The following is a 14,229-nucleotide window of genomic DNA, read 5'->3' on the forward strand; positions in this document are numbered from 1 at the left end:
ATTAATAAAACATGATAACACTTAAAACCCAAACAATGCAGGGGTTGTATAAAGTGGCCATCTGCTGTTTCTGCCTCTGCGGCCTCCTTGGTGCCCGTTTACCTTACTGTTGGCTCTCTGTGGGCCACCATCCTGCCCTGAAGACACTCCCTGTTCCATGGCTCCCATCCAGTCCGATTGATACCGTGACTGCGTCCAGCAGCCCCCCGTGACCCTGCCTACTGCCAACCCCTCCACGTGCTACTGGGTCACCTGCAGCCTCTTCGTGAGTTTCTGCCCCATGCCAGCACAGTTTGCTGGGCTCCCCTTCTTCATTCCCCGGGAGCCACTCTCATGCACCTTCACCTCTGTAGACATTCATTACCCTGCTGTCCACTTCCCAGGGTTTATATCAAATCTGCTGCACCCCTGCACCAAAGTTGATTAATCTGTCCCTATGTTTGCGGACATCAGGAGAGATTTATAATAAAAAAAAAAAACTAAAAACTGAGCCCACGGATCAGAGAGGTGTTTTGCTAAAACTCCCAATCAATGGGGTCAGTTTTTTAAATTTACATCTGTCCGACACTCGCAAGTCTTAATAAAAACTGCCTGCAAGTGAGGAGTTTAATATAACTCCCTCTGCCATCCTCTCTAGGGATGGCAGCATTACAAAGCTCTGCCGTTGATTAATTCCTACTGTCACCTTGCCCAAGAGCGGCAGTAGTATTTGCAGCTCACCTTGCCAGGTCCCTGGGTGGAGTGGGGGTATAAAAGTATTTTTTTTAAAAACCAAGAGGTGTCGCATATCCCTGCGTCCTGTTATCCATGGAGAACAGGGCACAAGAGTAGGTATTTACTACCTGATCCACTTTTTCTTGGGTCACTAAGAAGCGGGTTTATTTTTGCCCATCCTTGTTCTCTTTTCCTTATGGCCCTTGGCCTGCACTATGCTGTGGGGCACATTTTTTCATGCCCGTTGTAAGCATTTCTGCTGAGTTGAAAACTTCTTTGATTAGGGTAAGCGAGGCAATTGGGGTGCCTCGTAAAGTGAAGTGCCCATTGTCAGTTCCGGCTAGCATTAACGTCTGTACAATATGGCAAATATATTGCTAAAGAAATGGGTGGAGCCTCTTTACAACATGCAGTAATGATTTGGCTTTGGATACAACATAATCTATTTGAGCACCACAGTTTCATGGGCGTTAAGGCACAGACGTAATGATTCCAGTTTGTTAGTAAGTGAAATAATCATACAGCCCTTTTTCAAGCCAAGCTTTATTGAATTTACTTCCTTGGGGTCAACAAATTAGAATTAATTCTGTTTCCTGTGGGTTAAGCTTGAGGGGAAACATCATTTATAACAATGCCATTACAACGCAGTGCAGTTACCACAAAGCCATTACCACTCATATGCATTTACCACGCATACGTTTACCATGCATGCCTTTACCATGAATATACCTTTACCACACATGCCTTTACAACAAATTTCGTTCTAAAGGCCTATGCGTGGTAAAGGTTTTAAAGGTAAATGTTATTTTTTTTTTTTATTCTGTAAAGGTATGAACGGTAAAAGTGCATGCCTGGTAAAGGTTTTCCAGGTTAAGTACAAGTATTTTAAGTGTGTATGTGTATATATATATGTGTGTGTGTGTGTGTGTGTATATATCTATATATATATATATATATATTCGGTGGCATGTGTAGCTGCAGATACACATGCTGTGCATTAAACCTCTGCCATCTAGTTTTTGGGGCTCGGAGTGTTACAAGTTGTTTTTCTTCGAAGAAGTGTTTTCGAGTCAAGGGATCAAGTGACCCCTCCTCTTCGGTTCCATTTGTGCCTGGGCATCGACTCCATGTTAGATTGTTTTCTTTCCGCCGTCGGGTTCGGACGTGTTTCTTTTCGCTCAGAAAGTTTGATTAGGAAAACTTTAAAAACGCTTTATTTTCGTCGTATTGTATCGATCGGTTTACATCTTCCATCGACACATCGGTACCGTCAGAGAAGACAACTCGATTCGACCTTCGTGGTGTGCGTGCCCAACTCGGGCATAGTCGGGCCGACCGCGTGGAAGCCTCATGGACCGGACTCCATTCTTGTTCTGTCCTCGGTGCCACGCGAAATATCCTTATACAGACCAACATCTCGTCTGTAATTGTTGCCTTTCCCCAGATCATCGGGAAGAAAATTGTGTGGCCTGTCGGTCCTTCCGTTTCAAAAAGACTCTTCGAGGCAGGAGGGCATGAAGACTCAAGATGGCGTCCAGAAGCTCCAAACATCTCTACGTGGAGGAGGAAGAAATCATGCAGACGGCAGTCTCCGTTCGAGGTTCTGACTCCGAACAGGAATCCGAAGAAGACAGACCGGTCACGGCAGGACAACATGTGAGTACACCTGCCCCTGTACCATCACAAAGACAGAAACATAAGGCCTTGGGTACGCCACTGCCGGAAGGCCATGGCTCTGCCCGAAAAATGACTTCCGGTGACCAAACTTCCAGTTCGGTGTCGAAAAATGCCACTACTCCAAAACCATCGGAGGCAATAAAAAGCTCTGTTTTGGACTCGAGCAAACACCACTTTTCGGACTCAAATTCAAAAATCCCTTTCGGAGCCGAGAACATCCACTACACCATCTTTTTCGATACTGAAAAAGCCGGCTTCGGAGCCGAAAAGGGCAGGTTACACAGAGGAAGCATGGACTTTCAAAGAAACTAAGAGAAAGCCACAAAACCTCTGAGGAGGGGTCACAAGTACAGCCAATACTTGAAGTAATGGATGAAAGGCAAGCCGGGATTCATATCCACAAAGAAACAGGCAGAATCCTAACAGCACCTCCTCTAAAACCTAAGAGAAAGCTAGCCTTTCAGGAGGAATTGGACACTATGCAGCCTCCAGCTAAAGTGCAAAAGCCACCACCTCCTCAATTTTCTCCTCCTCATTCTCCTCCTCACTCTCCTCACCTGCATACCTCTCCTCTAACCAGTCCTACACCAGTGCAGTCACCATCATACTCTTTTGACTCACAACAGGACAATGTAGATCCATGGGATCTTTATGATCCAGATCCCATTCCTAGCAATGACCCAGACAGCTATCCCTCTAAGCCTTCACCACCTGAGGATAGCACTGTGTACAATCAGGTTTTAGCTAGGGCTGCAGCATACCATGGGGTCACCATGCACACTGAACTGTTAGAAGAGGATTTTTTGTTTAATACCCTCTCTTCCACACATTCCAAATATCAGTGCCTCCCAATGCTCCCAGGCATGTTAAGACACGTCAATCACATATTTAATGAGCCAGTTAAGGCACGTATAGTTACGCCCAGGATAGAGAAAAAGTACAAACCACCTCCCTCTGATTGTGATTACATAACACAAGTTCCTCCAGATTCGGTAGTAGTCAGCACTGCCACAAAAAGGGCAAACTCCCAGTCATCAGGAGATGCACCCCCACCAGACAAAGAAGCAGAAAGTTTGATGCGGCGGGAAAAAGAGTTGCATCCCAAGCAGCGAATCATTGGAGGATAGCTAACTCACAAGCACTGTTAACTAGATATGACAGGGCCCATTGGGATGGGATGCAAGACATAATTCAGCATCTCCCCAAAGAACATCAGAAGAGGGCACAGCAAGTAGTGGAGGAAGGGCAAGCCATCACCAATAATCAAATTCGATCTGCACTAGACGCAGCAGACACCGCTGCAAGAAGTGTCAACACTGCAGTAACAATAAGAAGGCATGCATGGCTCAGGTCCTCGAGCTTTCAACCCGAAATACAGCAAGCGGTGTTAGATATACCATTCAATAAAAAACAACTTTTTGGCCCAGAAGTTGACACAACCATTGAGAAATTGCGCAAAGATTCAGACACTGCAAAAGCAATGGGTGCACTATACTCCACACCATACAGGGGATCCTTTCGTTTCAACAACAGCAGAAGCATCCACATCGCAGGCAAAAACAACATACCAAACACAATACCAACGAGGTGGTATTAGGGGCACATATAGGGGGCAGTATCCCAGAAATAGAGGGGAATTTCAAACCTCTAAGCAAACTCCACAGCACCCCAAGCAGTGATTTGCCTCACCCCCTTCCACTCCACACCTCTCCTGTGGGGGGGAAGACTACAACAGTTCCACACAAATTGGCAAAACATTACCACAGACAATTGGGTACTATCAATTATCCGCAGTGGTTATTGCCTAGAATTGATACAAACTCCCCCAAACATTCCACCAAAATCACACAAACCATCAACAGAACACATCAATCTGTTACAGGAAGAAGTCAAATCGCTATTACTCAAACAAGCATTAGAACCCGTGCCACAAGTTCAAATAGGGACAGGAGTTTATTCACTATATTTCTTCATTCCCAAAAAATATGGCACCCTCAGACCAATATTAGATCTCAGGAACCTCAGTCTTTACATTGTGTCAGAACATTTTCACATGGTAACTCTTCAAGATGTTATCGCAATACTCCAAAAACACGATTTTATTGCAACATTAGACCTCAAGGATGCGTATTTTCATATACCCATCCATCCTGCGCACACAGAAAATATCTCAGGTCTGTCATTCCAGGAAAGCACTATCAGTTCAAAAGTGTTACCCTTCGGAATAACAACAGCGCTAAGAGTATTCACAAAGTGCCTAGCGGTAGTCGTGCCTACCTAAGAAGACAAAATATACATGTCTTCCCATATATAGACGATTGGCTAATAAAATCAAACAGTCATACGCAGTGTCAAAACCATACGCATCACGTTATATAAACCCTGCACACGCTAGGGTTCTCAATAAATTACCAAAAGTCGCATCTACAACCTACACAAATACAACAGTATCTGGGTGCAATACTAAATTCTCAAAAAGCGCTAGCATGTCCAAATAGGCAAAGAATACAGGCATTTTTAAATATAATCACACATATACAAACGAATCAACAGTACACTGTCAGATTTGTCATGAAGATTTTAGGGATGATGGCATCATGTATTGCAATTGTTCCACACGCAAGACTAAACATGCGGCCCTTACAACAGTGCCTTGCACAACAATGGTCACAGGCACATGGTCAACTTCAAGATCTAGTGTTGATAGACCGCCAAACATGCATGTCCCTTCAGTGGTGGAATCCCACAAATCTAAACAAAGGGCGGCCATTTCAAGACCCTGTGCCTCAGACCATAATTACAACAGATGCATCAATGATTGGTTGGGGAGCTCACCTAAACAATCACAACATTCAAGGGCAATGGGATGCCAAACACAAACAGCTACAAATCACTTAGAGTTGTTAGCTGTCTTCCTAGCACTCAAAGCTTTTCAGCCTCTTCTCACACAGAAGAATGTCCTTATCAAAACGGACAACATGACAACCATGTGTTACCTAAACAAACAAGGAAGGACACATTCGTCCCAACTCTCCCTTCTAGCCCAGAAAATTTGGAAATGGGCAATCCACAACCAAATTCACCTCATAGCACAATACATTCCAGGAATACACAACCAGTTGGCAGATGTTCTCAGCAGAAATCACCAACAAACACACGAGTGGGAGATTCACCCTCAAGTACTTCAGAAATACTTTCAACAATGGGGAACACCAAACATAGATCTGTTCGCCACAAGCGAAAAATGCAAAATGCCAAAACTTCGCATCCAGGCACCCACATCCCTTATCCAAGGGCAATGCTCTATGAATCAATTGGTCAGGGATATTTGCTTACGCTTTTCCCCCTCTCCCACTCATTCCCTTTCTAGTCAACAAATTGCGTCAAAACTCACTCAGTATGATACTCATAGCACCAACATGGGCCCGTCAACCGTGGGACACAACATTGTTAGACCTGTCAGTAGTACCACACTCCAAACTCCCAAACAGACCAGACCTGTTGACACAAAACAAAGATTTGGCTCCTGAAGTCATAGAGTCTGGATACTTACAACTACCATCAGAATGTATGGACGTTATTAAACAAGCAAGAAAACCCTCTACTAGACAGTGCTATGCTAACAAATGGAAAAGATTTGTATATGACTGTCAATTTAAACAGATTGCCCCTCTTACAGCATCAATACAGGATATTTACTTCATTTACAAAAATCTAATTTAGCATTCTCTTCCATAAAAATACATCTTACTGCAATTTCAGCATATTTACAAAATATACAGCACAGCTCCTTATTTAGAGTTCCTGTTATTAAAGCTTTCATGGAAGGCTTAAAACGCACACCTCCAGTTCCCTCTTGGAATTTAAACATAGTGCTAACGCGACACCATTTGAACGTATGCACTCATGTCAGATGCAAATTTTAACGTGGAAGGTTGCATTGCTAGTCGCAATTACGTCTCTGGGAAGAGTCCGCGAAATTCAAGCCTTCACTATTGAAAAACGGTTCATAAAAGTTTTGCCAAAAGTCGTCTCGCCTTTTCATATAAATCAAACAGTGGAACAACCAGTCTTCTTCCCACAGCCAGAGTCTGTGGCAGAAAGAGCTTTACATATATTACACATTAAAAGAGCACTAATGTACTATGTAGATAGAACAAAACCATTCAGAAAAACTAAACAGCTGTTTGTAGCTTTTCAAGAACCTCATATAGGTAACCCCATTTCAAAACAAGGATTCGCAAGATGGGTTGTAAGATGCATCCGAACATGCTACATTAAAGTGAAAAGACAACTCTTAGTTACTCCAAAAGCACATTCTACAAGGAAAAAAGGTGCTACAATGGCTTTTTTAGGGAATATACCAATGGCTGAAATATGTAAAGCATCTATTTGTTCAACACCACATACATTCACTAAACACTACTGTGTAGATGTTTAAGCAACACAACAAGCCATAGTAGGTCAAGCTGTACTCAGAACATTATTTCAAACAACTTCAACTCCTACAGGCTAACCACCGCTTTTATGGGAGGACAAACTGCTTTGTAGTCTATGCACAGCATGTGTATCTGCAGCTACACATGCCACTTAATGGAAAATGTCACTTACCCAGTGTACATCTGTTCGTGGCATGTTCCGCTGCAGATTCACATGCACCCTCCCACCTCCCCGGGAGCCTGTAGATGTTTAAGTTAACAACACTTGTGCATATGTATATACATATAGAGAGAGATTTGCATGGACATCTCTTTTCTTTTTCACCTATATACTCTATCACTCCTACCTTACCCTTTGCGGGAAAACAGTCTAACATGGAGTGGATGCCCATGCGCAATGGAACTGAAGAGGAGGAGTCACTCGATCCTGTGACTCGAAAACACTTCTTCGAAGAAAAACACCTTGTAACACTCCGAGCCCAACACTAGATGGCAGAAGTATAATGCACAGCATCTGAATCTGCGGCGGAACATGCCACGAACAGATGTGCACTGGGTAAGTGACATTTTCCATATATATATATATATATATATATATATATATATATGACCTAGACTAGATAGTTATAGTTAGGACCATGTTTCCATGGAAAAAGTGTTTTGTGACTTGCCTAAATCTTTAACACCGTCTGACGAATCTTCACAGTTTTTTTTTTTAAAGTTGCCCCAGTGATTATTGTTGTACACTGAAAGTTTTGGGGTGATCCGTCAAGCGGGGGCTTAGAAAAAACAGGTAGTCAAAGTTGCGTTTCCCATGTTAATTCCCATAGGACCTTTAGACACGACTACAGCCTGAACCGCTGGACGGAATCACACCAGATTTGGCAGAAAGATAGCATTTGGTACGCAGATTGTGCTTTCGCTTATTTGGTGTAAATCTGTTTAGGTGTTTTGGCGATATTAAAGGGAAAATTTATTTAGATATCTCTGGACGCGACAACTTCGTGAATAATGACGAGCTCGGGCAGGGAAATGCACAGCTCTGATTGGCTGCCAACACGTCAAACCAGGAAGTGTTGGCAGCCATCTTGGGACTTGGCTTCAGCCGGGTCCCAGAACAAAATGCAAAAAAAAAAAGAAAGGGACCAGGGGAGTGACAACCTAACCCCTTAGCTCTGGTGGTGGGGTCGCAGACAAATATCCACCCCCTGTTTCCCCCCCCCCCAAGAGCTACACATCAGCTGTGGTTGGATTAACATATAGTAATGAAAATTATTATATGTTAAAAAAACCTTAGAAATTTACTTAAAAAACGAAAGGTTACAGGGATGTTATAGTTAGGCTCACATTTTAAATATACAAAACCATAGAAATTCTCCAGTTATAGTTAGTTACCTCAAGCAATCTGATCTAATACAGATGCTCATTGCTTTTCAGTGGTTGTATCTCTGTCTATTGTTGTTACTGTCTTCTTACCCACATGTTTATTGTTATCAGAAATACAACTTATGAGGTTCTTTGCAGGGTGGTTGGTCTTTCCTAATTTGTGTGTGTGTGTATATTACTGAGACCTCTATAACAGAGAGGAACTCAAAGGAACATTTTTACAGTCTTGCTGATGATCAGCAGCAGCTGGAAATATAGGGCACAGTGATTGGATAGCATAATTCTTGGTGTGAGCTGCTAACTTTTAGCTTTGGAGAGAATTCTGTGCCTAGTAACCCACTTATGTCCCAGAGATGACCTGTCCTTCCTGGATAGTCATCATGTTTTCTTGTGAAAGCACAAGGCAGGGCTTCTTGCCTAAAGAAGGAGCAGGCATTAGCATGGTCTCCACTGTACCTGAGGCCATGGACTGACGACTTCTTGCCCGCAAGGTTACTACCAGACTTGTTATCCATTGTTTAGCTGCAGAGTGCTGCTTGGTACGATGGACACAAATTCACCTCGGGTAGCACGCATCTAGGGTAAGCAGTCCTGGACTAGTACCCTATCACATTTCTCTTTCTACATGTTCAAGAATGATAAATCTATTAAAGACCATGACATGCGTTAGGGAGGCTTACTTGTACATAATATCACGCTGGAACTCAAAAGGGTCATTTTTTACAAGGATGGTGACGGTGGTTCAGATAATACCTATCCTTTTTAATCTATGCTAAACGAGGATGAAGAAGCATTTAGGCTGGAGGTGAGAATCCTATCAAGTATTCCCTATACTGCACTGTTAGGTGAGGAAGCTTGGAGTTCCCTGAAATGTCTTGAGCTTTTCTCCTCCTTTGCTTTTAGTTTCCAGATACAGTTGAGAACCAGTTGTTGCTCTGTCATGCCATGATTATTCCTTTTTGTGGGTAGATTGGGTGGGACCCTTCGGAATTAGCCTCAAATTGTCTGATAAGCTTTTGGTGAACAGTTAGCAGGTCAAGGCAGTTCCCATCTGACCCCGTTCCGCCTTATTCTCCGTGGCCTTCCCTAGCATAAGAAAGGGCGTGCAAGAGGGATAGAATGCTCTACAATCCTGAACTTGCCAAGAGCTGTAACCAAAAGGAAGAGATGAGAGTGGTATGAAGCGATGTTCAAATTTACATAAGCAGCTGTAACTAGCAGAGAACTAGACATTCCCCTCAGGCATATGGTACCCTTTCATTGGATCTTTTGTAAGAGAGACAAATCACGAAGATCACTTGTAACAGAGAGGGACATACTCATGAACATGTGTGCGCATAGTCTCTTTCTCTCTCCCTCTCTCTCCCTCCCTACCTCTCTCTCCCTCCCTTTTTCTCTCCATCCCTCTCTCTCCCCCCCCTGTCCCTCTCGCTCTCTATTCAGTCCAAAAAAATATAAAACTTACTCTACGTTGAGAAACCGAGGCAACTGGTAGAGCGTCACTTACGAGCTAAAGCATTGACTAGCGTTTTCAAACCCATGCAGTCCTTCTACACAAATGTAGTCTGGACTGTCAAGTAAGGAATATTGTTATACTTTAATATTGTACCTAAAACATTGAGGACAAAATTATCGAAAAGTAAATGCATATAGGGAAGTACAGATTTACTTTTCTTAACACTTGTCCACATACCTTGAAGATATATACTTTGTCAAGATGCATATGTGGACCAAGTTATATACAATCTATACGTGCATACCTTTCAATTGTTTTGTCCTCAATATTTTGGCTATTATATTAAGGTACAAAGGTATTCCGTACTCAATAATCGGACCCACACCCTTCTGCACAGACTACAGTCAACAGTGCCATTGTCTCACAGAAACAGTTTAGTTTGCAGTCTTTCTGTCCAGACACAGCCAGATAGTAACTAGCCCAGTTAACAGATGTGTTATTACATGACTCGCTAGCGCTCTCACCATTCAGTATATACATCAGAACCCTTATGGGAATTCTTGGCAACCATCCGCTTCAATTCCATTCCTGTGTGAGCAACACCCAAATCAACATTAGGGTGTCTGGGGAACCAGCGAGTCTGTACAGCAAATCCAGTGGCTTTCAGGCTATTGAAGTCTGGCTCGGTCATAGTAGTCTCAATCTGAATGGCTTAAAAACTGGAATTCTCATTATCGGCCATTATTATCATACCATGATCCAGAAATGAGTAGTAGCCACCGGAGATTCTCAGTGCTGGCATCTCTCCTCTTGATTAACCTCCTATTAGACACTTGCAATGCTCCTTCTCTAATGCCCTTCGGAAGCAAACTCATAATCTCCATTGTCCATTATTGGAGCTGTTCGAATGTGCTCTGATGAACTGTAGCTTTGTATAATGCACTTAACAATTACAGACTATGCAGTTCCCCAAACATCAGTAAAGTTGTATATTTTTCTCACACAAACACTGTAATTTATTACATTGTTGTTTAATATCTCTCTACTCATACATGTAATGGCCATGTATTGCTGCTGTAATCCTCGTAGCTCCTCGAAGCAATTCAGACATGCTCTATTTCCCTTATAAAGAAATCATTCTAGACAACCCTGTTCTATTTGGAAGTGCTGATTGGGAGCTCTTTACTATTTATTTGTCCATAGCCTTCCCTTGTTAATTGTGCTCTGATGGAGCCGCTGTCTGCAATGCCTTACTATTCTTCCTGTGTGACGTGTTCCATAGCAAATGTACTGCATTGACGGAGTTGCTGCAAAAGCTGCAGGTCTTCGGTGGCTGCTCTGAAACATCTTGACATATGACTGCCTTCATCTGCCGACAGGCCATGCACTCTCCCTGCAAGGGCTATTGTTCTCAATAATTTTGCTTGGGCCCGTCCATTGCTTACTATTCATTGGCTGTCATTCTTCTTTGCTGTCTCCTAATTGGCCAGCATGTTCCAAGTGTGACTTCCTTTTCTTTCTGTGGCTCATGGACCAAGCACAGATTGCTTCCTCTTGAGTAGTGCCTGTCCGCTGCATGTGCTGTGATTGAGGTACTATTTCTTCTTCCCCTCCCACCCACCACTTTTCCATGTTGCTTCTTTCTTCTCCCACCCACATCTCTGTGTTGCAGCCCCTTGTCCTCCCAACCCCCTCCTCTTCATCGTGGTTGCCCTTACACCCACCACTTTCACTTATTTCCCATCCAAGGAAAAATTCTATGATGCGGCTCCAGGGGTAGCTGTGTCGCAGCGCTTTTTTCTAACTTTACTTTAGCCATGCTGCAAAGCAACATGCCTAAAATACATTGAAAAAGCCAGTAGCTCTCGCATATGTGAAACCTCTTGATTTTGCCAATGCTTGTGTTGTCAGCTAGTTGGAGTGCCAACAGTCACGGTTGCTCCGAATCTAAATCACGTTGGCTCTTGCCCACAGAGTGCTTTTGGCTGCCTGCCTCTCCGCTGCACAACATGGTGCCCTCATTTGACCTCAGCCCGAGGGAGGCTGGTTCCAGTCAGCTTAGTTTTCTTCCTGACATTATGAGAATCATAACTGAAACTCTTAAAGAATTTGATACTTCGGTTTCCGTTTCTCAAATGCAACAGGTATTTTTGTATTTATACACCGAAATACGTTATAGATGGATATGGCCTGTCCTGGCCTCTTACTGAAACGCCACAGCTGACTTTGCTTTTGCTTCTGCTGAAAGAAGGGGGCAAAGGCTCATGTAACCTGAGTCTCGGTACCTGTTTGAATGCATTTATAATGTTTACAAAATGTTCTCAACAACTGTGATGGCGGGTGGGAGTGAATAATGAGTGAATAAAAAATAAGGTTCTCAGCAGCTGCCAGAGGAGGCTTCGCGTTACAGACCATACCAGTGCTCACAAGCTGGACCCACTCCCTGCGTCACATGGATATGGAAAAATCTGAAATATACTCCCCTGACTTTGTTTACACCTGCCTTTGAATTAATTTCTGACTTGTGTGGAATTCACAAAGATTGTCCGGCGTTGTCCTAGAAAGTTACTCAGTTCTTGCTTTGCAGGAGCACTTGAACTTTTCAAGGTTTATGTGGCGCTTGATGGTTAATAAATGTTTTAGAAATTAGCATTTCGACATGTAATTTTTTTTCCTCTAAATGAAAATATTTTCCTTGTAAAAAGATAATATCGCTACCCCTATGAAACATTGGTGTCTTTTTCCTTACTCCTGTCACGAGGCAGTTCTAGGAATGTAGAATGAGTACAGAGATTCTGTGAATACCTTACAAACATATGACTGATCGTCCCATTTTGCAGGTCACTTCCCCACTGATCCATCCCTAACCTTAGATTAACGATGGCGAGAAGTCCAGTATACAGACAGTTTTTCCTTTGTTAGAAAATGTATAGCTAGGGATGGGATTTTGCACAATCTTACTTTCAGTGTACAAATGTAAAATTGCATAAATCCTAATGTTGTGAATCAGGTGGGGAATTGACTTTGTGGATGTAAAGACGTTCCCAGTTAGTCGTTCGTGACGATGTTGGAAATAGTCGGACCGGCAACCCACTTTAGGCATGCCGGTATACCGCCATTTTAGGTGGCTCCACTCACTTGCAGGACAGCAAAGTAAACTGTAGAGGTCTTGCACTGAATTATTGCACGGAATCACATGAAGTGTCGCTGCGATCACAGATATGTATTGTGAGCAGTAGGCATGTATCACCACTTCGGGGGTGTACGTTTTCTATAACCACAATATGGATGGCTAAACCACCTTTCCATACAGGTATGGCGGCAAATTGCATTTTTGGGCTGGTGTTAGCAAAGACCTTTTAAATGTACTAAAATATTATAATAGGGCTGCCAGCCACCTCTCTTCATCCAGTGGTCTCTTGTTGTGTCATTCACGTTTTACTCCCGCCCACTGCAGCATACAGCATGGGAAAATGAGTCAGCCTGCTGAAGTCACTGGTTATCTTCACTTTGAGTGACTACATTTTCCTCTCACACCGAGCACATCCACACACAAACTAGTTCTCTTCAGTGCCAGTATTCTTGTTTTTACTTTTTCATTACTTTAGTGTTTTCTTTCTTTCTTTCTTTCTTTCTCTTTCTTTCTTGAACTTTCTTTCCCTCTTTCTTTCTCTTTGCCTCTTTTTTCATTCTTTCTTTCTCCTTATTTCCTTTCTTTCTCTGTCCTTCTGTCCCCTTTTCTTTCTCTGTTCTTCTATCCTTTTTTCTTTCTCTGTTCTTCTATTCTTTTTTCTTTCTCTGTTCTTCTATCCTCTATTCTGCTTTCCTTCTTCCTTTCCCCTTCCTTTCTTTCTTGCTTTCTTTCCTGCTTGCTTTCTTTCCATCTTTACTGCTCTTTCCTTCTTCCTTGCCTATTTTCTCTTTCTCCCTCCCTCCCTCTCTCTCTCTGCTTGAAGTCAGTGCCGGACCTGTGTTAGTAGCCAAGACCTTTCGTTTTTTTACTAAAATGATGTGTATAGCAAAGTTACATATAGGGGGACAGACTTCATCCATTAGCCTGTGGGTGGTGCCATTCACATTATTATTCCACCCACTGCAGCATGCATTTAGGGGAAATAGATCCGCACACTTCAGCCACTGGCTGACTTCACTATGTGTTTTGGCATGCTGCCCTTTCACAAGGAACACATAGTTCCCTTCTGTGCCAGGGAGTACTGTGGTAATGTGTGTGTTTTTTTTTTTAAAACCCAAAAACATTTTTCCTCTGGCAGATTATTTTTTTGCAGATTGATGAGGGCCTTGCATATACCCAAACGATAATGTGTTGAAAAAAAACATGACAACGCATAATTTCCAGAAGGTTGGCTCCAACCCCAGACTTATGGGCCTTGCCAATGCTTGTTATCCCTTGAAGACACTCCCACAGTAGTGGTGCAAGGCACCTCAAGTAACATTTACAGCTGTTGCTGCCAACCTCAAATGTTGTTCACAGAGCTCCACCAGTGAGTCTGAGGTTGTTTCTCTTGCCGTACCTGCCGATTAAAAGCCAGTCACAAA

At 43.0% G+C, this 14,229-nt stretch overlaps 1 protein-coding gene across 2 annotated transcripts in view; it reads left to right on the forward strand.

The window, feature by feature from the left end:
- The window catches only part of VWA5A (von Willebrand factor A domain containing 5A), a 368,835-nt gene that overhangs the window by 150,770 nt on the left and 203,836 nt on the right, over window positions 1–14,229 (forward strand). The window lies entirely within an intron of this gene.

The sequence above is a fragment of the Pleurodeles waltl genome, chromosome 11 (assembly GCF_031143425.1).
Source record: "Pleurodeles waltl isolate 20211129_DDA chromosome 11, aPleWal1.hap1.20221129, whole genome shotgun sequence".
Lineage (NCBI taxonomy): Eukaryota > Metazoa > Chordata > Amphibia > Caudata > Salamandridae > Pleurodeles > Pleurodeles waltl.